At 40.8% G+C, this 27,932-nt stretch overlaps 1 protein-coding gene across 1 annotated transcript in view; it reads right to left on the minus strand.

Moving 5' to 3' along the window:
* Positions 1-2,691: 2,691 nt before the first annotated feature.
* Positions 2,692-27,932, minus strand: part of LOC141349226 (molybdenum cofactor biosynthesis protein 1-like) — a 178,251-nt gene continuing 153,010 nt past the window's right edge. The window contains exon 11 of the mRNA XM_073869476.1: positions 2,692-3,026. The gene's annotated coding sequence lies outside the window, so the exon portion shown is untranslated. The remainder of the gene's footprint in view (positions 3,027-27,932) is intronic.

A 27,932-nucleotide genomic window follows, 5' to 3' on the forward strand; every position in this document is an offset into this window, starting at 1 on the left:
AATAATATATGAACATTTAGCTGACTTATTGACTAAATGTATTATAAAATTAATGCAGTCTATTATGTATCAAAATATCATATAACCTAAATTTCTTCAAAATATTTTGTAACCTTGGTATTTTTAGTAAAACAATATAAAAATGTTAATCTGTCTGACAAAACAAAGAGTGGTCGTTGGCTCAACGGAGTCAGCAACGAGTGACAGCGAAGACGAGCGGTCCCAAAGTTCCCCTTATGAAAATTAACCATGGTTTAATTGTGGTAAAAGTGTAGTAACCATGGTTTTTGGTGTATTGATTACTATCAGCAAAACCATGGTTTAACTATGATTTTTGAAAACCATGGCTGTCAAAACCATGTTTTTTAAATGTAGTAAAACCATGGTTAATTTTCGTAAGGGTCAGGTTCAGCATGAGATGTTTCTCGTCATTAATCGTCGTGGGGAAACAAAAGCTGCAAATGCGATCTTTCTGGAGAGGGTGAGAGAAATGTATGTGGACTGATGCTCTAGAACCCTGAAGAAAGAATATTTATTGAAGGAGAACCAAGAAGCGGGTGTTTTTTGTTCTCAGTTAAAACGCATTAAGCCAGTCCCCGTCCTTCCATAACCAATCACTATTAAAATAAAATGTTATTAACATGAATTAAAGTAATGTACCCACATTTACTTGATACTTCACTAGCTCATATCACATCTGATTAACACAGAATGAGCTGTTTTTTATTAAAATGCTTTAAAATGGCATCTTTCTTTACTAGCAAGTTAATGCAAGTTTATGCAAGTTAATAAACAGTGCTTAAGCTTGTTTGATTAATTGCTGAAATATAGCTGAGGTGGTATATAGTTTGGTGTATAAGGTATTTTCTGCGTCGTGGTTTTGGCTTTTCTTGTGCTCCCCCTTGTGGCCATTTAAGCGCAGTGAAGCGTGGTCGACTGTGAGTGACGTCGCTTCCAAACACGCCCTATAATATAACCCCACCCCCAACACTGTGATTGACAAGTTTAAGTACAGGCATTGGAAACGCAAATGCAAAGAGGATTGCGATTTCATTTGGGTTTTGGCAAGATCAGTACGCAACGCTAGAGGAAGTGAAATAGCAAATGACAAATTGCAATTGAGATTAAAATATGGCAGGGTCATAACTCGAAAGACATAGGAAATTCAATAGCAAATGCACTTTGATTTTACATTTGAATTTAGGCATATATTGTACGTTCACGTAAACGGAAATGCAAACAGTTTGCATTTGCGTTTGAATTAAGTCACAGTTTTTACACCCACAAGTAGGAGACGCAATTTCAAATACAATTTGCAATTCCTTTTTAATATTGTCCGGAATATCGTTCCATACTTTTCCGTGTTGCAGTTTGCTGTTCCACACTTCCAGTCCATAAGCACTGCACTATTGCACCCCCAGTTCCATAAGCACTACATTATTGCACTCCCAGTCCCATAAGCACTGTCTGCACTACTGCATTCCCAGTCAGCACTGCACTCACAATAATTTCTTTACACTCATTTGGGGCATTCACTGTTATCACTAACCCAAAGAACAACTGAATAGTTGAACACAAAGTTGTGTATGTAGTATGAGTTGTGTGTACATAGGTTAACACAAGAGAGTAAAATACTTTATATACACTCTAAAAAATTTGCTGTAATTTTGCAGCTGGTTGCCAGTAACTTACTGTAGAAGATAAAGTCAAAAAATATTTCATGTTCATTTAACTTTGAACAAAATGTTGCCAGTAAATAACATAAATGTAAAATCTACAGTAAGTTACTGGCAGCTAGTTGCCAGTAATACCCATTAATACTGTAATTTCTACAGACATTTTTTACAGTGTAATCCACATGCAATAGAAAAAGCCCACACCATGACAATTTGGTTGCTCAGGATGAATAGATTTGTGTGCAATACATTGCTTTGCACAGCAGGTGTCACTAGAGAGCACACTGTTTCATGAGGCTTCAGGGTATACCTTTTGGCGAACCAATGGGCTGGAATACCTTAGTGGTTCAGGAAGCCTCATCAGTGGCAATCACTACACACAATAATTCATGTAGTATTTCCCTTTATTTTTACAATTATTTTTCACCAACCTTATTGCAGTTAAACTTCCCAGACCACACTCCTTACAACCAAACCCATAGTCTGGGTAAAACTGTTTTTTAAAGCTAACAGCCACATCACTTCTTTTTGGAAGCTACCATTTTGGGTGACCAGAAGGGGAGAATTTAGGAACACTTGATTCTGACATTTAATTTGGTTTTTCTAGCTGTTTAGAAGTTTAAATCTTGTTATGTTGATTGTTATATTATTTAATATGATTGTTACAAACTTTTTATTTTTTCCAGGATAAGATGGTTTGCCCTGTAGGCGGGCTTGAGCCTATAAACAGGCTTGCTTGCTAAAATGCATTCAGTTTCATTGTGAACTTACAACTAAGCAGTGTTGCAAACTTGGGCCATTCGGTTTAGCCAAAATAGTACATTGCTGCTCTTTGTTTTCATTTTGTACAGTTTTTATTTATTTTTGTTTTCTCATACACTGTAAATATTTTTGCACCTTAAAATATAAAACACCATTTGGACCCTGCATTAAATTTTTAGTACAGCACGTCATTTCAGCCAACTGGTTGGCTCCCTTACAACCAGGAACAGCTTAACAGCAAATAATTTTAGAATCTTGCATAACACTGGTTTTTATTTTTTAGACAGAATAATTTTAATTACAAGTCTTCAGAAAAAAACAATTCAATTACAAGGCAACTGCAGTTTGAGTAAGGTTAGGTATGCAAATACCATTATTAAATGTACTAAATTAATGAGAAATAATCCACTACAAATGCATTGATAAACAAAGTGATTTGATTCACATGTCGTGCTAATATTCAATTTTAATTTTTTAAACGTCTTAAGTCTTAAAACTTTCATCAAGTTCATCACATTTAGTCTTTTCTGCTGCAGCTGCTGACAGTAACTTCCTGGAACTCTTGAGAGGTTCTATGATCCACAATTGCTGTAAAAAAAAAAGGTTTTATTGAAGTAAATTGAGTTAACCCAACTCTCTTCCTAAAGGGCTCTGCACCAGATTAAAGGTTTTTGGGTCTAGGGTGACATTGCCAATAGCTTGATTTAGGCAATATGTTAACACTGTGTAGTGCAAGATCTCCACCAGATGATGTGTATGAAAATGTACCATTGTGTGTTTGAATATCAACTTGGTTGATTATCCTGATTAATCAAATCTAGTGCTTCAGAGAAAGTGCTTGTGTATTACTAATGGGCATTGCCACACCAATGCTGAATGTTATTTCTTGAAGGGTTGTAGCTGAGGCCGCTGAAAAATTGAAGTGGATTAAAGGAAAATACTGCCTGGGATTGATTCTAAATGCTTGCAGATGCCAGGTGCAATCTTTACCTGTAGAAAAGAATGGGAATATTTTAACACCTTTATTTCCAAATACAAATACTAGTTGTCGTTCATTTTCGCAATTATTCGACTAGTCCAACATTTATGATATTCATTTATTATTTAAATATACATATACAGTGGAGGGGGCATCTGATAACGGTTTGGGTTTCAGCTCTGTGTCCTGCTCGCAGTGAAGCCAATGCACGCCCCTTTAAGAACATCCACACTGATGACCTTGAAGAGAGAGATGGAGATGCAGGCGCTTGGCAGATCTAGCAAGCTTATAGCGGTCCTTACATTTTGGCAAAGTCTTTTGCTTTTTGGACACCATACACCAGGGGTCTTCAAAGTTTTTCAGGGCGGGGACCCCTTAGATGAGAGAGCATGGAGCAGGGACCCCAAGTAAGCAGTAAGGTACGAGAGGCTGCTTTTTCATATTAGGCACAACGCAAAGTGGAGTACAGTACAACTATTGACCAATCCGAATCAAGGACTGGTTTTATAAATAGAAACAAACCATATTGTCACAAAGCCATACTATGTTAAGATAGTAGATTAGCACTTTGCGGTTGTTGTACATGCATAATTTTCTGTGTGTATTTTTTTGTTATAGTAGATTTAGTTCAATTATTATTTTAAGGTATTTGCAGTTTTACATTTTCATTTTACTGTGAGATGGGCAATTACACATTTACCAGAACCTGGGCTTTCGGTTTATAAAGATGACTGATCATGGTGAATGGCACAAAGACTATTCTGGTGCGGATAGAGGTTGTTGTGCTACTTTATAATTCTGATGTCTGTTGCCTTTCTTGTGGATCATCATTGTCAGGAGTTTGATTAATGCAGGTTTATTTTCTGCAAAGCATTATACATGTATCAGACTCAGGAGAATAACATGCAACGAGTCCGCATGCATCCCTGTTGGGAACTTTTTGAGGGGTGGATTTCAACCTGGATCGTGCACAACACACAATCACCCCGTGCATTTCATTAATTTTTAAATGTGAGCGATAATCTTGTCACGTGGGGTGGTGTAATTTGCCTGTTGAATAAGCGCTTTAACAAATACAAATCTGAACAGCGTGAAACAGCCGTCCAAGTTCAGAAATAAAGATGACATGTCGCACTGATTCTAAAATAAAAGAAAGAAAGACACGCATGCCTATAAGATTTATCTGTTTTATGATGCCTTTTCTGTCGCTACGGCTGCCTCCTGAGTGGACATTTATAATCTTCAGATCTTTTATTTTGGTCCACTGGCTAAAGTGAACGCGCGTCTTCAAGCCTATGCGGCTGCGCATCTGCGCAACTTAAAGGGGACATGTAACGTTTGGTACATGTTTTACATTTTAGCAAAAAATTGCTTGTGATTAAACATCATTTGGCGGATCCCCTGCAGATCCGTTGCAGACCCCTAGTTGAAGACCCATGGTGTACACAATTCCAAACGAGCGAACACTTAAATATGTGTCTGATAATGGCGCACGTTAGTCAACGTTAGCGCTAGCAGGCATGGGTAACGTTGTATCCTATACTTCTTATATTTAAAAAAAATTATAAGCTATATTTTTGAGGTTGAAAGAATAATACATCAACGTATGCCTGCAGGGTATGCACTTCAACTATTTGGTTAAAAATTATCACCTCACCTCACATCAATCAAGGACTGCATATTTTTCTGCGACTAATCAACTAATGTTGACAGCAGGAGGCGCAATAACTAAAACTGAATAGTGCACATAAATGCCTTCAGTCCTAGAGTCTAATTAAACATTAATTAGAGCACAGATTGAACACTGTATGTGTAAGTTAATGTAAAACATGCCTGTTCATGATGCCTGCAGGTGGCGCCATGACTGTAACTGAACACTGCCATGTTAATGTGTTCAGTCCAGGACTCCCACCAATCACGCGAAATGAGGCAGATTGGACAACGCACAATCAGTGTAAAAATGTCATGTCCTGTTACCAGCTGGTGGCGCTATGACTGTAACTGAATATTGCCATGTAAATGTGTTCAGTTCAGGGACCTCATTTATCAACAGTGCGTAGAAAATGTTCTATATTTTGCCCTATGAATGAAATTTAGTATTAGTCCAAAAAATCTGTATTTATCAAACGTGCACACAGTTCTTAACCACATCAGTAAGTAATCATTGTTGATAAATCCCATGTGTTCTTAAGCACTATGCTCGTGCACGTTCATGGTCATTTGCATTCCAAAATGCCTCCAATGAACCATATATGGTGACAACATCTCCCTTTATAAGTCACGTGGTTGTGCTTTTTCCTCACCGCAATAATGGGAAATAGAGCGAAAAAGAGGAACTTTACAGACAAAGAAATTGAGTTTCTGGTGGATGAGGTTGAATCCAAAAAACACGCACTGTTTGGTTCACTTAGTGCGGGGAAGAATGACTAAAAAAAATTATCTGCATGGAACATGTTACCAGTATGGTTTATTCCATTGGGTATGGGGAGAGAACACTTCCAGAAATAAAAAAGTGGTTTGACATTAAATTATCAGCCAAAAAAATGCATCACAGCACACCGACGTGAAATCAGTGCAATTGGAAGAGGACAGACAACGACAGAACTTTCCACCTTGGACAGACACATATAGCCAGCATCATCGGCACAATCTTTGAAAATGCGCTGAAGATGCAATGGATGATTTGCCAAGTCTTTCGATAACGCAAGATAAGCCATTGCACTGTGTCAAGCATTAGTCAGAGCTTTCTTTTATTGGGGAAGACACCAATTTGACGACAAATCACAAAAAACCTACTAACTTCAACACTGGTTTGCTGTTACTATATTAACACTAATTGTTTTTAACACCTGCTTGTGGATAATAAATACACATTTCTTTACACACTGGGGATGATCCTGTGTAGTATCGCTATTCTACCACTAGATTCTCTGCGTAAGCATAATCAGAGGTTTGGGCATTACTTCCTTCATTTGCTGTTAAGCTGTTGGGGCAACATTGTGACTTCCGGTCTCAGGGTACGCTGGCGCGCTTTGCTGCCGCTCCTGTTACTGTTTTTATTTGTTTATATCTGTTTATTTTAAGTTCCTTTTAGACTATACTGGAGTAGGCCCTGGATTACTGCGTTGATTCAACTGTCTGTGAGGATTTTAAGAGTTCGAGCTCGTAGTGTGCTACGGAGATTTGCTTGGAAAACGTGCAGTGTTTAACTCCGGTTGAGCTGCAACCCGGTTGTGTGTGGATTGCAGGGGAGAACGCCGCTACGGAGGGTCACCTCACTGGACTTGTCTGCAGTGTGTAAACTTCGGTTCATTGCGTCTGCTGGCTGAGGGTGTGGATTGTACGACACTGTGGTTGGTGTAATACGGAGCTCCATACGCCTTGACTCGTGAACGGACATTCGTCGATCATGGCGCTAAGGTACACTACACGTTAGCTTTTGGCTTTAAAACATAACTATTATTCTCTAGCTAAAGACTCCTATAATCTCTGTCGAGATATTGGTCTGTTACGTCCCAAGCGATATATCCATCGGGGCATGAAGCGCAGCTTTGCTGATACATCCTCTCCTAACATCTTTGCCCCCATTTGCCGACGTAAGACCAACAAACTGTCGCATACTGGTGTGGTTTTTAGTAATTTGATATCGGTTCTGCGCATGGATGTTAAACCTCTGACGGCGCCGTTACAATGTCAGGCCTACGCTGCTTTATTTAATGCGCGATCTGTGAACAATAAAGCATTGCTCTTATCGGATTTTATTACAGACAAAAATCTGGACTTGTTGCTTTTAACTGAAACTTGGCATAAGGGAAACGATGGGTTCCTCTTTAATCAGATCACTCCTGCGGGTTTTGGAGTATTAGATCTTCCAAGATTATCTGGTAGAGGTGGAGGCATCATTGTTGTTTACAACTTAAAACTTTGTACAAGCACTGTGACTGTTCCCCAGTATTCATCATTTGAATGTCTGGTTATTAGTATTTCTGCCCCTGTATCCACCATCATTGCTATAGTCTACAGACCACCTAAGACTAGGACACATGCGGCTTTTATTTCTGAGTTTGCAGACTTTTTGTCAATGCTGGCTTTAAAGTTCGACAGAGTTTTAATTGTGGGAGACTTTAATATCCACGTTGACCGGAGTGATTCAGGCGATGCTAAGGAGTTTCTGTCACTAATTGACTGCTTTAATTTCATGCAGTTTGTTGCTGGCCCAACCCATAATAAGGGTCACACGCTGGATCTTGTGATAGCTAATGGCTCCTTTGTATCACAGTTTTTAACTATTGACATTGGCTTGTCTGATCATTCAGCTGTCTGTTTTAACCTTGAATTATATCACTCAAATGAGCCTACCTCCCGAACAGTATCTTTTCGGAAGTGGAAGTCCATCGATCAGACAGCTTTCTCCAGCTCTGTGGTATCCACCCTAAGTGATCTTCATCAACTACCATTGGAGGAAAAAGTCAACTCAACTTTAGCTGCTAATCTTGACATTTTTGCTCCTCAAAGGTCACGCAAGGTCACTTATGCCCGTTCCGCTCCATGGTATAACGACAATCTGCGCTCAAAAAAGTCTGCTTGTCGGCAAATGGAGCATAAATGGCGCCTTACTGGTCAGAGTGTCTATTATCTAGAGTGGAAGGTCCTTTTGGGGGGCTATCAAACTCTCTTGGAAGCTGAAAGATCATCGTATTACACTCAGACTATTGTAAATAATCAAAATAATCCCAGGCATCTGTTTCAAACCATAAACAAGTTGCTTCAAGTTGATTCTGTAACTCATTTGCCTGGCTCCCAGCAGCTCTGTGATTCTTTCTTACATTTTTTTATCTCAAAGGTTGCTAATACCCGCAAAGAAATTGAGGCTAACTCTGACTATGCAACTTCATTTTTTTATACATCGGGGTTCACTGGTGTTCCTTTAACTCTTTTCTCACTACTTGATTCTGAGGCTCTCACAAGGGAGGTATCAAACACAAAATCATCCACCTGTTTGTTGGATCCAATTCCTATGGATTTATTTAAAGCATGCTTCTCTGTTTGGTGCCCCTTTATCCTTAGTATTATAAATGAATCACTGGAAACTGGAGTCGTACCAGCAGTACTAAAGACTGCTGCTGTTATGCCGGTGCCAAAGAAAGATAATGTTCCTATGGATGATTTTAACAATTTTCGCCCCATTTCTAATCTTCCTTGCTTGGCAAAAGTGCTTGAGCGTGTTGTTGCTTCCCAACTCAGTAATCATCTAATAACTAATAATCTGTTTGAACCTCTTAAGTCAGGTTTTCGCAAATGTCACAGCACTGAAACGGCCTTGGTCAAAGTAACCAATGACCTGCTGATGGCTGCAGACTCTGGAGCTATCTCACTTTTAATTCTTCTGGATCTTAAAGCAGCCTTTGACACTGTGGATCACGGTCTTTTACTTGCTCGACTAGAAACTACATTTGGGGTGTCTGGGACAGTTTTGGAATGGTTCAAATCGTATTTTACTGACCGTTCCCAATTTGTTTCGATGGGTGGCTTTCGCTCTGTTTCTTGTCCGGTTGTTACTGGTGTCCCTCAGGGATCTGTTTTGGGTCCTTTACTTTTTAATATTTATCTATATCCATTTGGGCATCTTCTGCGATCGCTTGGTCTTAATTATCATTTTTATGCTGACGATACCCAAATTTATATCCATTCTAAACCTGGAGAAGATATTGATTCATGTTACCTCGCTGGCTGTATTTCTGAGATTAAACTATGGATGAATAACAACTTTCTGTGCTTGAATGGTGGGAAAACTGAGGTTATGTTAATAGGGTCTCGGCATCGAGTTCGCAAAGCGACTACTCTGACATTGTCTGTTGATGGCACTGTTTTAGAGTCTCAAAGCAAATCAGGAACCTTGGTGTATTTTTTGACACCAGCCTCACTTTTGATTCTTCTGTCCAGAGTACTGTGAAGGCGTCCTTTTTCCATCTCAGAAATATAGCTAGAATACGCCCGATGTTAAGCATATCGGTCGCTGAGAGGTTGATTAATTCTTTTGTGATTTCACGTTTGGACTATTGCAATGCAGTTTTGGCTGGAGTCTCTAAAGCCACAATTAGTAAATTGCAATATGTCCAGAATTCTGCTGCCCGGATCCTGACTGGAACTAGGAAATTTGAACATATCACACCGGTTCTGAAATCTCTGCACTGGCTTCCAGTCAGGTACCGTGTTGATTTTAAGGTCATGATGTTAACCTACAAGGCACTGCATGGCCTAGCTCCGCAGTACTTATCTGATTTATTGACCACTTATTCTCCAAATCGTAGCCTGCGCTCCTCACAGTGTAATTTGCTAGTCGTTCCACAATCACATCTTAAATCTATGGGGCTTTCTCTGTGTATGCTCCCACACTTTGGAACTCTCTTCCTCTTGAACTCAGGGAAGCACAGACTCTTGGATCTTTTAAAGCTCTTCTTAAAACACATCTTTTTAAACTTGCATTTGATTGCTGAGCTTGTGATCATTTTACAGTTATTTTTTACTGTTTTTTATTTTTTTTCTTGCTGAATGTTTTATTGTATTGTGATTTGTTGTACAGCGCTTTGAGAAGCTGCTTTTAAAGGCGCTTTATAAAAATAAAGTTTATTATTATTATTATTGTTTGTGTATATTTACACAAATTTCTACGTATAAGTGCAAGTTCCACACTTTGGTAAATTCCACACTTTGCATAAAACTATTCTTACGCACTCATTACACACACAATTGTTTGTAAGCACAGTTGATAAATGGGGCCCCAGGACTCTTATTAATTATCTAAAATGGTGGGTTAAATCAGACATTGACTGTAAGTGAATGTGAAACATGTCACTTCCTGTTGCCAGCCGGCGGCGCCACGACCACAAGTGACCACCGGCATACAGTTCAGTCCAGGACTCTTATCAATCATGTAAAGTTTGGGACAGATTGGACATTGCATAATCAGTGTAAAACATGTCACTTCCTGTTGCCAGCTGGTGGCGTTATGACCATAAGTGACTATTGGCATGTAGTTCAGTCCAGGACTCTCATCAATCATGTGAAGTTTGGGACAGATCGTACACTGTATGCCTAAGTTTCTGCAACCTGTTTCATAGCGAAACAAGAAGTTTGACAGGCCAGAACAGACAAAGTTTCACATAGAATCAAATCCTTAACAATTTAGCATCACAAAGGCCTTAAGATGAGACTCGCCAAATATGATGATGATCCGACGAAAACTCTAGGAGGAGTTTGTTAAAGTATGATGGCTGTAAATGACAACAACCGAGCCCAAATCTAAGAAAGAAATAAAAATACTTGCTGTTTGGTTTAGGGCAGGGGTTCTCAAAGTTTACATTCAAAGGTTCAAATCTTAATTCTCATAATTTTCATTGGTTCAGAAAAACTGGTTATTACAAATATTGTCAAGCATGGTAATAACTTTTTGTAAATCATTTGTTTATATAACAAATCAACACAAATAGTTTGGACAAAAGTATTTTCAATTAAAGTACATTCATAACAAGTGTATTTTGCATTTAATTAGAGAAATGGCATAGTTTGGCTGTTTCTCAATATGCGTTCTTCAGCGATCTTGCGTCCTTGTGTCCTCACTCTACGTCGTCCTTGTGTCCTCACTCTACATCGTCATTAAGGCTGCACGATAAATCGCACGCGTCTGTCAGGCCCATCTCGTCAGCAATGCCGGTTCCTTGATTAGTACTAAATTGCCATCAGCTGTTTTCAGATGGAGCAGCTTTAACTACACAGAGCCATAGTTCACTGACAATCGGGCAATTTCGCATTAATTATCGCGGACGTATCGCCTGCGATATGTATGCAATATGGCCCAGCTTGTCAGGGAACTACGGCTCTGTGCAGTCAATGTCGCGCCATCCGAAAGCAGCCGCCGGCGACCCAATACCAATCAAGGAACCGGCATCACTGACGCGATGCGCGTGGTATCGCACGCGATTTATCGTGCAGCCCTATCATTAACAGTCGAAGTTCAGTTCCAATTCTCAAGAACACACGTACAGAGGACGCATGAAAATCCCCCGATGAGTTCTTGATATCGAGGATGCATCAAGTGCAGACTTGCGCGCTGAAATCTGGGGAGGTTAGGTGACCAGCAGGAAGATCGCACACATCTCAATTCTCACAAGTGCGTTTTGTGTTCTCGCAAGCTTCTGAGTTCATTCTTCCAAGGTCGCCTGGCAAGACCAGTCTCCACGAGAACGCAAGTCTGTTCTTTGCGTTCTTGGAATTGAGAAACAGCCTTTGTTTTCCATCAGATGCATAAACCGTGGCAAAAAAGTGTGGTTGGTAGACTGGAGACACTGACCTAAATTGGGGTGCACCTATAAATTGGCCAATGAAGCTTGCTATGCTTTTTAATGAATTAGGATGAAATGCCGCTACATCCAAACGGCAGAGGGCGCTCTTGTGCAGAAACTCAATATGCGCTGCAGACGAAGAACCATACACATGCAGCTATGGTGGTACAAAATAAAACGTAGCTCTTCTCCAAGCGGACCTAAAAGAGGAACTATATTTTATGGCGTAATAGCACTTTTGGGAGTACTTCGACTCGGCGCAGTAACACCCTCCCTCTCCCATTATGAGAGTGAGAAGGGGAGCGGACTTTTCAGGCGAGTCGAAGTACTTCCAAAAGTGCTATTACGCCATAAAATATAGTTCCTCTTTTAAATCTGCTTAGAAAAGCACTACGTTTTATTTTGTACCACCAAACCTGCTCGTATAACTACTCGTCTTAAATAGGAAAAACGTTGATGTGTTTGGTCACTTCTAACTTTATCTCTAAATGGTACCATTGAATGAATGGGGCTAAGCTAAATGCTATCGAAGCGTCGCAGCGCGCTCCAGCGCTTACGTGCACGCACACAGATGATAGAGGAATGTATCAACAATTCTTAGTTAAGGTAATAACATATTTTAATATTTAAAATGAGTAGACTATTCCTTTAAGGATATATTCATATTCATTCAAACCTTTTCAGGTATTTTCATGATAATAAAGAATATGTATAATGATTAGTGATCGACCGATACATCGGCCGGCCGATACATCGGGACGATTTTAACAGGTTTTAGGTGTATCGGCATTGGCCGATACGTGGCTTGCGTTCGCTGATAGCTTTTTCCCGGCATTAACCAAGTATGCATACGGCAGCTGTTACGAACACTGGTCATAGGAGTATATAATGCTGATGTTGTTCCATGATTCCATGGTATTTGTAGGGGTTTTATTCAGCGACCACCAGTCTGAAGTTTGGACGCATGCTCATAATGTCACAAGCGAACGCAGGTCATTTGATCAGCCGAACAGCTGATCATAGCTGGACAGGGTGGGTTTTTAATTCTCATCTCCATATGTAGTAGTAAAAGGCTAAAAATCAATATCCATTGCTGATAGTTTCTCGTCATTGTGGAGAGCGCAGTTCATGGTTACATACATTCATATTAGCGTGGAATTTCGCTGAATTTTTGTCAGCGAAAAAATAAGAAATTTGACAATAAGCACTTAGTTCCGAGCAGTTCCCACATGGCTTTTATGTATCCGGAGAACTGTTATTGGGTAAGTTTTGTCAACATCTCCGTTCACTGGGAGGGCAAAGATACATGCACTCTCTCATCCATGTCTCTCTCACTGCACCTCTCTCACGTGCACGCGCTCTACTATCTGACCGAAGTCCGAATACAAATCCTCATGTATTTGTTCAGTTTTGTGCGTTTCAAGCGAGCTGAGGCAAACTAACTATCCCTTGCATTTATTATAGGGCCCTAGGGTGTGTGAGGTACAAAAGTGGGGCAATGCGCATGTTATTCAGAATCATTTTAAGTTGTTTTTTGATCAATATTGCTGTTTACATTTTCCTTGTCTTCTTATGAAAGACATTTGCTCTACAAGAGATTAAGTTATGTGCACTAAAACTTAGACCTAAGGATTAAATAGGTTGTAAATAGTTGGTTACTTTCAAGGAAAAAGTACAGTGTTCCCCTTGTTATGCTGCTTGGTTGCTGCTACTGTGTGCAATAGTGTAATCAGACCCGTCGCCAGACCTCAGTCTTAAGGGGGGCATATGAAATGCATGGGAGGGTACACTTATTATTAGCCTACAGTATACTTATAATAATATATACACTATTCGCGCAGCACGTAATCATCACGTTAAACAACCATCAGCAATATGACCAGATAGCCTATAGCCTACACACCACATTACATATAGAAACAATTTTATGAATATCCATAAATCTATACAACATATTACATGTAACACCAGAGACATCTCTCAAACATTGCATTTTAAAGCAGTCAACAGAGGGATATGCATTGCCATAAGACACGTGCGCGCACACACACACAATCACACGCACGCAGACGTTGAACCTACGGTACTGTGGAGGCAGTGCTGTCGTCTCTCCTGTCCCTCCTGTCAGTACAGCGGCAGGCGGCGTTTCTCCGAGCAGATGCTCCTCATTAATAAAGTGTCGATATCTTCTGAATGTAGTAGTCTGTTAGGCCCGGGGTCGGGCTCCACGGTAGAGGTCTTCACGGGTCCACTTAGATCCGAAAACCCGAGGTCCGGCCCGGCCCGAGACCCGATCGGGTTCGGGTCTAAAAGTTTCACATGTGCCTCGGACACGGGTCGGGTACAACAATAGCGGCATCGGGTCTCGGGTAATTTAAAAAAGAATGTGTTTTTTCTGAACGGACCCGAGAAGACCCAAACTCTCTCGCCTGTGTGCCTCAATGTCCTTTTCAAACCTCTCATCTGTTTGCCAAGAGCGCTTGCGACATTGTGTGGTTGTCGGAAGGTTCATGTTCGTTGAGACAAACATGTCAGTCAATTATAAATGTACATTTTAGCGGTTACGTTGGTGTCGTCGTCAGATAACAAAGTAAAACCAATGGAGCAGCTCGTCAAATTGGTTGCAAGGCCACCGGAGTTTCTTTCTGTCTGACTGCTGTGCGTCTTTTGGAGACTGTTGTTGGGCTTTTAACCATTTGCGGATAATATCCATCTTAAAGCAGTATAGCTAAGCGAAAACTCATCCAGTTTAAAAAAAGTGCGGTAACTGTTGAGCGGGTACACTGACGTAGGCTACGTCACGTACGTGTCGTACGTAGCCTCGTGATAGGCTGTTGCAGTGTAGCTAGATTCCTATCAATCAAACAAAATCACACCATTGTTTTTTATATTTTTAATGTTTTAATTATAAAGAATACAACATTAATGCAACACAAAATTAGCAACATTAATAATTTAAAATGACAGTATTTTTTTAAATACTGGGGGGGCACAAGCGTCCTTGAGGGCGGGCCCGGCCCCCTAAGGCCCGCCCATAGCGACGGGTGTGAGTGTAATTATTTTATTTATGCTTAGTATTTTCAGCAGCACTGAATTTTCTTATTTGTTCTACCTCACCTGTTTTTACTATTTGTTAAATATAGTTCAATAAATATTCCTTTTTTTAAATTAAGAGTTGTAACATTTGGTTTTATCATTGTGTCATTTTTATGATGTAAACTGAATGAGCAAAAGCAGTATCAGCTCCAAATATCGGCTAAAGAAAATCGGCAGCCTGTATCGGTCATCGGCTAAGGCTGATGGAAAAAAATCTGTATCGGCACAAAAAACCCCCGATATCGGTAGATCCCTAATAATGATTACGTTTGACAAGTGTTGCTTTGTCAAATGCATGTTTTAAACGACTCAAACCAACAGTGATTTCAGATTGATAAGGACTTACTGATCAAAAGCCGTAGTACATGAAGTAGCTGTGCATAATATCTGGGTGTGATGGCTACACCGTCACACAGGAAATTTTTAAATAACTCGGACTAGGAATAGGGGTGAACTGTGCACAAAATAACGCGGGGTTAATTGTAACACAGCTATTTTACATATTTATACAAGGCCGAACAATCGGTGCTTTTGGTCTTTTTCTCTTACTATCAGAAGATGATCTCCTATGAATTAGTTAAAAGTTTTGATGTGTTTTGGTTAAGATATAAAATAAAGTGTGTTTTGGTGGCATAAAAGTAAATTTCTTCATCTTATGTTTATTTTTGATTTCTAAGTTTTTTTTTTTTTTTTTTTTTTTTTATTCATGCTTGAGCAGATACAGGCTTTAACAGTTCATGTACCGAGAGCCCATCATGATCTGCAGCTACTCAGGACTGAATATTTAGGATAAGTGACGTAATGCATCAGGAAATTACAGTTTTTATTCTAAGGAGGTGTTTATTTAGTCTCTTCTTAAAGGCCTGAACGTTCCTTGAAGTGATTTCCCCTACTACAGTACAGGGGAGGCAGTTCCAAGTTGTTACAGCCGAATGAAGAAAGCTCCTCCCCAGGCATTTGGTGTTGGACTTGGGGAGTTTTAGAGCGTGACTTGGTCGTGCTCTTCGAGTGGTTCGGCAGCGGAGATCAGGAGGAGGTAGCAATGCTTTGAGATCCTCTGGGCAGTTTTCCGTGTGCATTTTAAAAAGCACAGTTATTGCTGCCACAGTTCTACGATGGCTGAGCTGGCTGATTGCATAAGTTGGGTGTGTAAGTCACCAAATCCAACCTTATATTATTTTAATCACTGTTTTGTTACCTAAAACATAATACCATTTTGAAACATGTCAGCAACTCCTAGTAACTGATAGCTGGGATTGACAAAATTTTTACACAGTGGGGTTAGTTGTAACACAGCGTTGCAACTACTAAGCCTCCAGTTTATAATGATAATGAAATGAAAACAATGTAAATACTATTCATCAAAATGATAACTGTTAAAACAATATATTAGGGGAAATAACTATTACTATATAATATACTATAATATACTATTATAATTTTTTTGTCTTAATTGTGCGGCCCTTTCAAAAAATCTATTTATATGCATTGATGCATAATACAAGGATGGTTAGATGAAGTATCATGAACGGATGAATGGGTGGATATCTATCTATTATAGGCAGATAAACACTCACCTAAAGGATTATTAGGAACACCATACTAATACTGTGTTGGACCCCCTTTCGCCTTCAGAACCTTCAGTTGATGGAGATTTGTGGGATGAACATCCAGGACATGAAGCTCCCGTTCCACCACAAAGATGCTCTATTGGGTTGAAATCTGGTGACTGTGGGGGCCATTTTAGTTCAGTGAACTCGTTGTCATGTTCAAGAAACCATATGAAATGATTTGACCTTTGTGACATGGTGCATTATCCTGCTGGAAGTAGCCATCAGAGGATGGGTACATGGTGGTCACAAAGGGATGGACATGGTCAGAAACAAAGCTCAGGTAGGCCATGGCATTTAAACAATGCCCAATTGGCACTAAGGGGCCTAAAGTGTGCCAAGAAAACATCCCCCACACCATTACACCACCACCACCAGTCTGCACAGTGGTAACAAAGCATGACAGATCCATGTTCTCATCCTTTTTACACCAAATCTGACTCTACCATCTGAATGTCTCAACAGAAATCGAGACTCATCAGACCAGGCAACATTTTTCCAGTCTTCAACTGTCCAATTTTGGTAAGCTTGTGCAAATTATAGCCTCTTTTTCCTATTTGAAATGTAGATGAGTGGTACCCGGTGGGGTCTTCTGCTGTTGTAGCCCATCCGCCTCAAGGTTGTGCGTGTTGTGGCTTCACAAATGCTTTGCTGCATTCCTTGGTTGTAACGAGTGGTTATTTCAGTCAAAGTTGAATCAGTCGGCCCATTCTCCTCTGACCTCTATCATCAACAAGGCATTTTTGCCCATAGGACTGCTGCATACTGGATGTTTTTCCCTTTTCACACCATTCTTTGTAAACCCTAGAAATGGTTTTGCGTGAAAATCCCAGTACCTAACCAGATCGAGAAATACTTAGTCTCCAACTATGCCACGCTCAAAATTTGGATAAACGTTTCATCATTCTATTTACTCATGTTTACATTGAATTCATTCATTTGATTACTAATGTGTAGCCCCTACAGTCACATACACAAATCCTTCCCTGTTATAACAGAGGTAACAAATTTTAACATGTAGGGCCCTATCTTGCACCCAGCGCAATTGACTTTGTCAGTGACGCATATATCATTTCGTATTTTGCACCGGCGCACAGCGGGTTTTTCCCTCCACAGACGCACGTCGGCAAACTAGGGAATGAACTTGCGCTCCCTGGGCGGTTCAGCGCAAAAAAGGAGGCGTGCTCCGGCGCAAACCATCTCTTATGCTATTTTGCAGTTTCAAAAAACAATTGCGCTACTAAACAAAAAAAACTAGTCTAAAGTCAGTGGCGCGTTGCGCGTGGTTCATTATGCTATTTTAAGGGCGCATGCTTGACCATAATGTATAGCGTGCAGAACGCGCATTGCTTATCTAATCTACACAGATGCAACAGTTATTTTTGCAAATCATAAATTGTTACAATAAAAAATATAAGATAATGGAAATCATTAAATCATAAATTGTTACAATAAAAAATATTAATACATGAGATAAGGGAAATCATTGTGGTGAGCATTGTGGTGATAGTTTTTATTTATTTTGTGTGGCAGCGTTAAACAATTATCATGCAAATAACGATTAAAATATTTTCATAAGTTTGTTGTGTGGCTGTATTACGTTTATTTTATCTAAATAATAATTAAAATGTTTTCATAAGAAACCTTCATGTATGTGAACTTGATTTGTAAGTGTACTTTGGGGTTGGACCTTGCTTGCGTTTCTTGTGTCCGATTTCAAAGCCCCCAAACCCTTTCAGCGGTGAGGGTGGACGCAGCGATGTCCTCCTGTGTGCCCGGCGTGCCCGATTTATGCTGGCAAGCTTGGGATCCCCCCGTCTCCTGACATCATTGTAGTGCTTGGCGCAGCTGATGAGACAATTGCGGCTATTTCCTCTCACGCCTGTTTAACCGACGCTGATTTGGGCGGGTTTCTCCCATCCCCAAACAAAACAACTTCTCTGTCTTTGACTGCTCTTATAAGAACGTGGGTCTCCTCGGCTGTGAACCGCTCCTGGCGTGCGCCTGTCAAATCCGTCTTAATAATAGCAACCCGCCATGGAACTTGCGCCCTTGCATTTAAAGGGAATGTTGGATAGCGTTCTGATTGGTTTATTTGACGTTACGCCCAAACCACACCTATGAATAATGAACCTACTTCAGACCAACCCCTTATTGATTTGCGCCCGGCGCAAGACTTATTTCTCCCGCCGGGAAAATAGCAACAGCGCCCAAGATCCGCCCACAAAGTCACTTGCGCTTTGCGCTTCGAACTTGCGTTTCAGATCGTTAAAATAGGGCCCGTAGTGCTAATCTTCCCTGCCTGAACAGAGGATAACCAATTCTTCCCTACTATAGCAGAGAATAACACATATTAGCATGTGATGCTAATCTTCCCTGCCTGAACAGAGGATAACCAAAACTTCCCTACTATAGCAGAGGATAACCAATATTAACCTGTAGTGCTAATCTTCCCTGCCTAAACAGAGGATAACCAATTCTTCCCTGTAGTAACAGAGGCTTCCCTGTTATAATAGAGGTTCACCAATATTAGCATGTGATGCTAATCTTCCCTGCCTAAACAGAGGATTAATCATTCTTTATAGTAACTTAGAAGAGTCAATAATACAGAGCAAATTAGAATGAATGCAAAGCATAACAATTTATTAACCAGGTAGGTAAAACATAATTCAGAAGCCAAATTACAATCCAATTAAAATAAGAATGAATAAAAAGAAAAACCATTGCATACCTGGTAAGAATGAAGATCTGGTTACAGATTCCTCAAAATAAAATAAAAAGAAACATTTCTTTTTATTTTATTCTAGATATAGAAAGATATAGAATTTCTAGATATAGAAAGTCCCGCCGAACTATTTTACATCATTCCCTTAAATATCCAGAGACCCAAAGCATATGGGAATTTGGTACTGATTGGTTGTTGTAAAACTCAGGGCTGTCCTTAGTTTGCATACAGTGGATGATTGGTTTATGTTTAGGATATGAGGTGTCTATCAACATTAGAGGAAGTTTTACTTATACTTTAACATTGAATTCTGTTTTTATATGAGTAAGACCATTGTAACCACTTGCAATGAGATATTTCAATGAAAAACAAATAAGATACAGATTTTAGATTCTTTGTGCATATAGCATTTCATATACAGTTTGCTTTGAGAGAAAAGAATACAAATGTATGACACCCTAAAGGTGTGTCTTTGAAACCCAAATGTGTCTCAGTAAGAAGTCCACTGTGAATCGTGGAGAGTTGCTTTCCCGGGCACTTACTTTGCCCCCATGCAGTGCCCTTTTGGGAGGTGCTATCTTTATTCAGGAAATTGTCTTACAGAGTCCTGGACTGAACACATTTACATGCCAATAGTCAGTTATGGTCATAGCGCCTCCTGCTGGCAACAGGAAGTTACAATGATTATGCAATGTCAGATTTGTCCCAAACTTCACATGATTGATAAGATTCCTGGACTGAACACATCCACATGCCAAAAGTCACTTATGGTCATAGCGCCACCAGCTAATCTAATTAATGTTTAATAAGACTCTAGGACTGAAAGCATTTATGTACACTATTCAGTTTTAGTTATTGCGCCTCCAGTTGCAAAATAACATTGCCCTGTTTCTCCTATATTTACCCAGTTAAATGCATATTCCCCACTGTTTACTGCTCTCCTAAGGCCATCGGCTGGCGGTCATTGCTGCTTGCAGCTTTAATCTTTCATTAGGGCCCGAGCACACACCGGGGTGCGAGGACCCTATTGTTTTTGCTCGGTTTATTATTATTATTATTATTAGGGCCCGAGCACCGAGGAGCAGGCCAGAATGGCCTGCACCGTGGGTGCAAAGCCCTATTGTTTTTGCTCCGTTTATTAGGGCCCGAGCACCGAGGAGCAGGCCAGAATGGCCTGCACCGAAAGGTGCGAAGCCCTATTGTTTTTGCTCGAATTTATTATTAGGGCCCGAGCACCGAGGAGCAGGCCAGAATGGCCTGCACCGAAAGGTGCGAAGCCCTATTGTTTTTGCTCGAATTTATTAGGGCCCGAGCACCGAGGAGCAGGCCAGAATGGCCTGCACCGAAAGGTGCGAAGCCCTATTGTTTTTGCTCGGATTATTATTTTTATTATTAGGGCCCGAGCACCGAGGAGCAGGCCAGAATGGCCTGCACCGAAAGGTGCGAAGCCCTATTGTTTTCCTTAGGATTATTATTAGGGCCCGAGCACCGAGGAGCAGGCCAGAATGGCCTGCACCGAAAGGTGCGAAGCCCTATTGTTTTTGCTCGAATTTATTATTTTTTTATTTTTATTAGGGCCCGAGCACCGAGGAGCAGGCCAGAATGGCCTGCACCGAAAGGTGCGAAGCCCTATTGTTTTTGCTCGAATTTATAATTATTTTTTTTATTTTTTTTTTTTTTAACACTTTTGGGCATTTTGGGTGCCTTAACATACTCGAAAACTCTTGAAATTTGGCACAGCCGTCAGAGTCGTCCGTCATTGCGAACGGGCAAAGGCTGGAACACGGGCGTGGCACAGGGGCTCTGTAGCGCCCCCTGTAATGCAAGAAAAAACATTGGTGCACAGAGCGTGCAAACATGTACGCACATGTACGAGAGTTGGTACGCATATAGATCTCATCGATCCGAACAACTTTCGCCCTCTAACATTTTAGCTCCGCCCAACAGGAAGTCAGCCATTTTGGATTGTTTAAAAAATGCATGCAGTGAACTTTTAAATACTCCTTCTAGGGGATTCATGGGATTGACACCAAACGTGGTGATCATGATGTCAAGACATTGGACTTGCTAAATTGCGAAGGGATTTTTGATATCTTAAACGGTTCTGCCATGGCGAGGCGACAAAGTCATGGCGAATTCAGAAAAACAGGAAGTGTGTAATATCTAAGGCAAAAAAAGTCTTATTGTGATGCCATGCGGTGTGTTTGTTCTTCTGAAGATTCCGATCGCATCGATGTGCCTATTGTGACTCCCGGGTATAGCGCCACCACCAGGCGCCAGGAAGTGTGTCAGTCATGAACTTTTAAATACTTCTCCTAGGGAATTCATACGATTGACACCAAACGTGGTGAACATGATGCTGAGACATTGGACATGCTAAATTGCGAAGGGATTTTTGATATCTTGAACGGTGTTGCCATGGCGAGGCGACAAATTTATGGCGAATTCAGAGAAACAGGAAGTGTCTAATATCTAAAGCAAAAAATGTCTTATTGGGATGAAACGCATTGTGTATGTTCGGCCAAGGATTCCGATCGCATCGATGTGCCTATTGTGAGTTTCGGGTATAGCGCCACCAACAGGCACCAGGAAGTGTGGCAGTCACAAAAGGTGGATTTTTGACAGTTCCATGCGATGTTCTTTTAAATACTCCTCCTAGGATTTTCATGCGATTGACACCAAAAGTGGTCAACATGATGCTGAGGCATTGTAGATAATAAATTGCGAAGGGATTTTTGATATCTTGAATGCTGCTCCCATGGCAACACGTCAAATTTTCCTTTCATTTTCAGGCATATTTAAGCACTTGGCATGCACTTTGGGTGCCTTGACATGCTCGAAAACACCGGGAATTTGGCACAGACCTCAAAGTCATTGGCCATTAGGACCGGGCAAATGCTGGAACACGGGCGTGGCAGTAGTGCTCTGTAGCGCCCCCTATAATGCAAAAAAATTATTGGTGCACAAATCGGGCAAACATGTACGCACATGTACGAGAGTTGGTACGTATATAGATCCCATCGACCCGAACAACTTTCACAATCAAACCTATTAGCTCCGCCTAACAGGAAGTCGGCCATTTTGGATGGTTTCAAAAATGCATACGGTGAACTTTTGAATACTCCTTCTAGGGAATTCATGGGATTGACACCAAACGTGGTGATCATGATGCCGAGACATTGTACTTGCTAAATTGCGAAGGGATTTTTGATATCTCGAACGGTGTTGCCATGGCGAGGCGACAAATTCATGGCGAAATCAGAGAAACAGGAGGTGTCTAATATCTAAGGTAAAAAATGTCTTATTGTGATGACACGCGGGGTGTTTGTTCGTCTGAAGATTCTGATTGCATCGATGTGCCTATTGTGAGTCTCGGGTATAGCGCCACCACCAGGCGCCAGGAAGTGTTGCAGTCACAAAGGTTGATTTTTTGACAGTTCCATGTGATGTTCTTTTAAATACTCCTAGAATGTTTATGCGATTGACACCAAAAGTGGTCAACATGATGCCAAGACATAGTAGATGATAAATTGCGAAGGGATTTTTGACATCTCGAACACTGTTGCCATGGCAACGCTTCAAACTTTACTTTAATTTCAGGCATATTTAAGCCTCTTGGCGTGCTTAGATTAACTTTAAATTTGGCACACACATGAGAGTTGTCGGCTGTTAAGTGTTGACAAAAAGGTCAGATAAAGGTGTGTCTATTTAGTGGCTCACTAGCGCCCCCGTTTGTCTAAATGTGGGGTTTCTTTTACCTACAGTACCCAAATTGGTCAGTAGCAACATAAATAGTCCACCGATATTTACCCACTTAATGCACTTGCCCACCGTGCATCGTTTTCTCAGAGGCACAGTGTGGCGGTAAAAATACGTGCGAGGGCCCGCCATCGCTGCTTGCAGCTATATTTTTTATTTTTTTTTTTTTATTATTTTTATTTTTTTTAACACTTTTGGGCATTTTGGGTGCCTTAACATACTCGAAAACTCTTGAAATTTGGCACAGACGTTAGAGTCGTCCGTCATTGCGAACAGACAAAGGCTGGAACACGGGCGTGGCACGGGGGCTCTGTAGCGCCCCCTGTAATGCAAAAACAAACAGTAGTACGCAGATCGGGCAAACATGTACGCACATTTACGAAAGTTGGTACACATATAGATCTCATCGACCCGAACAACTTTCGCCCTCTAACATTTTAGCTCCGCCCAACAGGAAGTCCGCCATTTTGGATTGTTTAAAAAATGCATGCGGTGAACTTTTGAATACTCCTCCTAGGGGATTCAAGCAAATGACACCAAACGTGGTGATCATGATGTCAAGACATTGGACTTGCTAAATTGCGAAGGGATTTTTGATATCTCGAACGGTGTTGCAATGGCGAAGCGGCAAAGTCATGGCGAAATCAGAGAAACAGAAAGTGTCTAATATCTAAGGCAAAAAATGTCTTATAGTGATGACACGCGGGGTATTTGTTCGTCTGAAGATTCCGATCGCATCGATGTGCCTATTGTAAGTCTCGGGTATAGCGCCACCACCAGGCGCCAGGAAGTGTTGCAGTCACAAAGGTTGATTTTTTTGACAGTTCCATGTGATGTTCTTTTAAATACTCCTCCTAGAATGTTTATGCGATTGACACCAAAAGTAATCAACATGATGCCAAGACATAGTAGATGATAAATTGCGAAGGGATTTTTGATATTTCGAACGTTGTTCCCATGACAACGCGTCAAACTTTACTTTCATTTTAAAGGCATATTTAAGCCCTTCAGTTGCATGCATTGAACTTTTCAATACTCCTTCTAGGATATTCATGCGATTGACACCAAACGTGGTCAACATGATGCTGAGACATTGGAGATGATAAAATGCGAAGGGATTTTTGACATCTCGAACGCTGTTGCCATGGCAACGCATCAAAGTTTACTATTATTTCAGGAATATTTAAGCCTCTTGGCATGCTTAGATTAACTTCAAATTTGGCACACACATCAGAGTTGTCAACTGTTAAGTGTTGACAAACAGGTCAGACATAGGTGTGCCTCTTAAGTCGCTCACTAGCGCCCCCGTTTGTCCAAAATGTGAGGTTTCTTTTACCTACAGTCCCCAATTGGGTCAGTAACAACATAAATAGTCCACCGATATTTACCCACTTGATGCACTTGCCCACCGTGCATCGTTTTCTCGGAGGCACCGTTTAGCGGTAAAAATACGTGCGAGGGCCCGCCATCGCTGCTTGCAGCTATATTTTTTATTTATTATTTTTTTTTTTTTCAACACTTGACCTAATTTGGGTCCCTTAACATACGCGAAAACTCTTGAAATTTGGCACACATGTCAGAGTCCCGTACCACTAGGCTCATGCAAAGGCTGGAACACGGGCGTGGCACAGGGGCTCTGTAGCGCCCCCTGTAATGCAAAAACAAACATTGGTGCACAGATCGGGCAAGCATGTACGCACATGTACGAAAGTTGGTACGCATATAGATCTCATCGACCCGAACAACTTTCGCCCTCTAACATTTTAGCTCCGCCCAACAGGAAGTCCGCCATTTTGGATTGTTTAAAAAATGCATGCGGTGAACTTTTGAATACTCCTCCTAGGGGATTTATGCAAATGACACCAAAAGTGGAGATCATGATGTCAAGACATTGGACTTGCTAAATTGCGAAGGGATTTTTGATATCTCGAACGGTGTTGCCATGGCGAAGCGGCAAAGTCATGGCGAAATCAGAGAAACAGGAAGTGTCTAATATCTATGGCAAAAAATATCTTATTGTGATGCCATGCGGGGTGTTTGTTCGTCTGAAGATTCCGATCGCATCGATGCGCCTATTGTGACTCCCGGGTATAGCGCCACCACCAGGCGGCAGAAAGTGTGTCAGTTACAAAGCTGGATTTTTTTGACAGTTCCATGCAATGTTCTTTTAAATACTCCTTCTAGAAAAATCATGCAATTGACACCAAAAGTGGTCAACATGATGACGAGACATTGTAGATGATAAATTGCGAAGGGATTTTTGATATCTCGAACGCTGTTCCCATGGCAACGTGTCAAACTTTACTTTCATTTTAAAGGCATATTTAAGCATTACAGTTGCATGCGATGTTCTTTTAAATACTCTTTCTAGGTAAATAATGTTATTGACACCAAAAGTGGTCAACATGATGCTGAGACATTGTAGATGATAAATTGCGAAGGAATTTTTGACATCTCGAACGCTGTTCCCATGGCAACACGTCAAACTTTACTTTTATTTCAGGCATATTTAAGGCTCTTGGCGTGCTTAGATTAAATTTAAATTTGGCAAACACATCAGAGTTGTCGGCTGTTAAGTGTTGACAAAAACGTCAGATAAAGGCATGTCTATTTAGTGTCTCACTAGCGCCCCCATTTGTCTAAAATGTGGGGTTTCTTTTACCTACAGTACCTAAATGGATCAGTAGCAACATGAAATAGTCCACTGATATTTACCCACTTGATGCACATGCCCACCGTGCATCGTTTTCTCGGAGGCACCGTGTAGCGTTAAAAAAACGTGCGAGGGCCCGCCATCGCTGCTTGCAGCTATATTTATTATTATTATTTTTTTTTTTATTTTTTTTTTACGTTTCGGGGCAATTTGGGGGCCTTAACATACTCAAAAACTCTTGAAATTTTGCACAGATATCAGAGTCGTCGGCCATCAGGTCCGGGCAAAGGCCGGACCACGGGCGTGGCAAGGGAGCTCTGTAGCGCCCCCTGTAATTCAAAAACAAACATTGGGGCACAGATCGGGCAAAAATGTACGCACATGTACGAGAGTTGGTACACATATAGAACTCATCAACCCGAACAACTTTCGCCCTTAAACCTATTAGCTCCGCCCAACAGGAAGTCGGCCATTTTTGATTGTTTCAAAAACGCATGTGATGAACTTTTAAATACTCCTCCAAGGGGATTTATGCGATTGACACCAAACGCGGTGAACATGATGTCGAGACATTGTACTTGCTAAATTGCGAAGGGATTTTTGATATCTCGAACGGTTCTGCCATGGCAAAGCGACAAAGTCATGGCGAAATCAGAGAAACAGGAAGTGTCTAATATCTAAGTCAAAAAATGTCTTATTGTAATAATACGCAGGACGTTTGTTCGTCTGAAGATTCCGAACGCATCGATGTGCCTATTGTGAGTCTCGGGTATAGCGCCACCACCAGGCGCCAGGAAGTGTGTCAGTCACAAAGGTGGATTTTTTTGACAGTTCCATCCAATGTTCTTTTAAATACTCCTTCTAGGATTTTTATGAGATTGACACCAAAATTGGTCAACATGATGCCGAGACATTGTAGATGATAAATTGCGAAGGAATTTTTGATATCTCCAACGCTGTTCCCATGGCAACACGGCAAATTTTACTTTTATTTCAGGCATATTTAGGGCTCTTGGCGTGCTTAGATTAACCTAAAACTTGGCACACACATCAGAGTTGTTGGCTGTTAAGTGTGCACAAAAAGGTCAGATAAAGGCGTGTCTATTAAGTGGCTCACTAGCACCCCTGTTTGTCTAAAATGTGTTTTTTTTACCTACAGTCCCTAAATGGGTCAGTAACAACATTTAACAGCCCACTGATATTTACCCACTTGATCCACTTGCCCACCATGCATCGTTTTCTCAGAGGCATCGTATAGCGGGAAAATAACGTGCGAGGGCCCGCCATCGCTGCTTGCAGCTATATTTATTTATTTTTTTTATTTATTTTTTTTAATTATTTTTATTTTTTTTAACACTTTTGGGCATTTTGGGTGCCTTAACATACTCGAAAACTCTTGAAATTTGGCACAGACGTTAGAGTCGTCCGTCATTGCGAACAGACAAAGGCTGGAACACGGGCGTGGCACGGGGGCTCTGTAGCGCCCCCTTTAATGCAAAAACAAACAGTAGTACGCAGATCGGGCAAACATGTACGCACATTTACGAAAGTTGGTACACATATAGATCTCATCGACCCGAACAACTTTCGCCCTCTAACATTTTAGCTCTGCCCAACAGGAAGTCTGCCATTTTGGATTGTTTAAAAAATGCATGCGGTGAACTTTTGAATACTCCTCCTAGGGGATTCAAGCAAATGACACTAAACGTGGTGATCATGATGTCAAGACATTGGACTTGCTAAATTGCGAAGGGATTTTTGATATCTCGAACGGTGTTGCAATGGCGAAGCGGCAAAGTCATGGCGAAATCAGAGAAACAGAAAGTGTCTAATATCTAAGGCAAAAAATGTCTTATAGTGATGACACGCGGGGTATTTGTTCGTCTGAAGATTCCGATCGCATCGATGTGCCTATTGTAAGTCTCGGGTATAGCGCCACCACCAGGCGCCAGGAAGTGTTGCAGTCACAAAGGTTGATTTTTTTGACAGTTCCATGTGATGTTCTTTTAAATACTCCTCCTAGAATGTTTATGCGATTGACACCAAAAGTAATCAACATGATGCCAAGACATAGTAGATGATAAATTGCGAAGGGATTTTTGATATTTTGAACGTTGTTCCCATGACAACGCGTCAAACTTTACTTTCATTTTAAAGGCATATTTAAGCCCTTCAGTTGCATGCATTGAACTTTTCAATACTCCTTCTAGGATATTCATGCGATTGACACCAAACGTGGTCAACATGATGCTGAGACATTGGAGATGATAAAATGCGAAGGGATTTTTGACATCTCGAACGCTGTTGCCATGGCAACGCATCAAAGTTTA

This window comes from Misgurnus anguillicaudatus, chromosome 7 (genome assembly GCF_027580225.2).
Source record: "Misgurnus anguillicaudatus chromosome 7, ASM2758022v2, whole genome shotgun sequence".
NCBI lineage: Eukaryota > Metazoa > Chordata > Actinopteri > Cypriniformes > Cobitidae > Misgurnus > Misgurnus anguillicaudatus.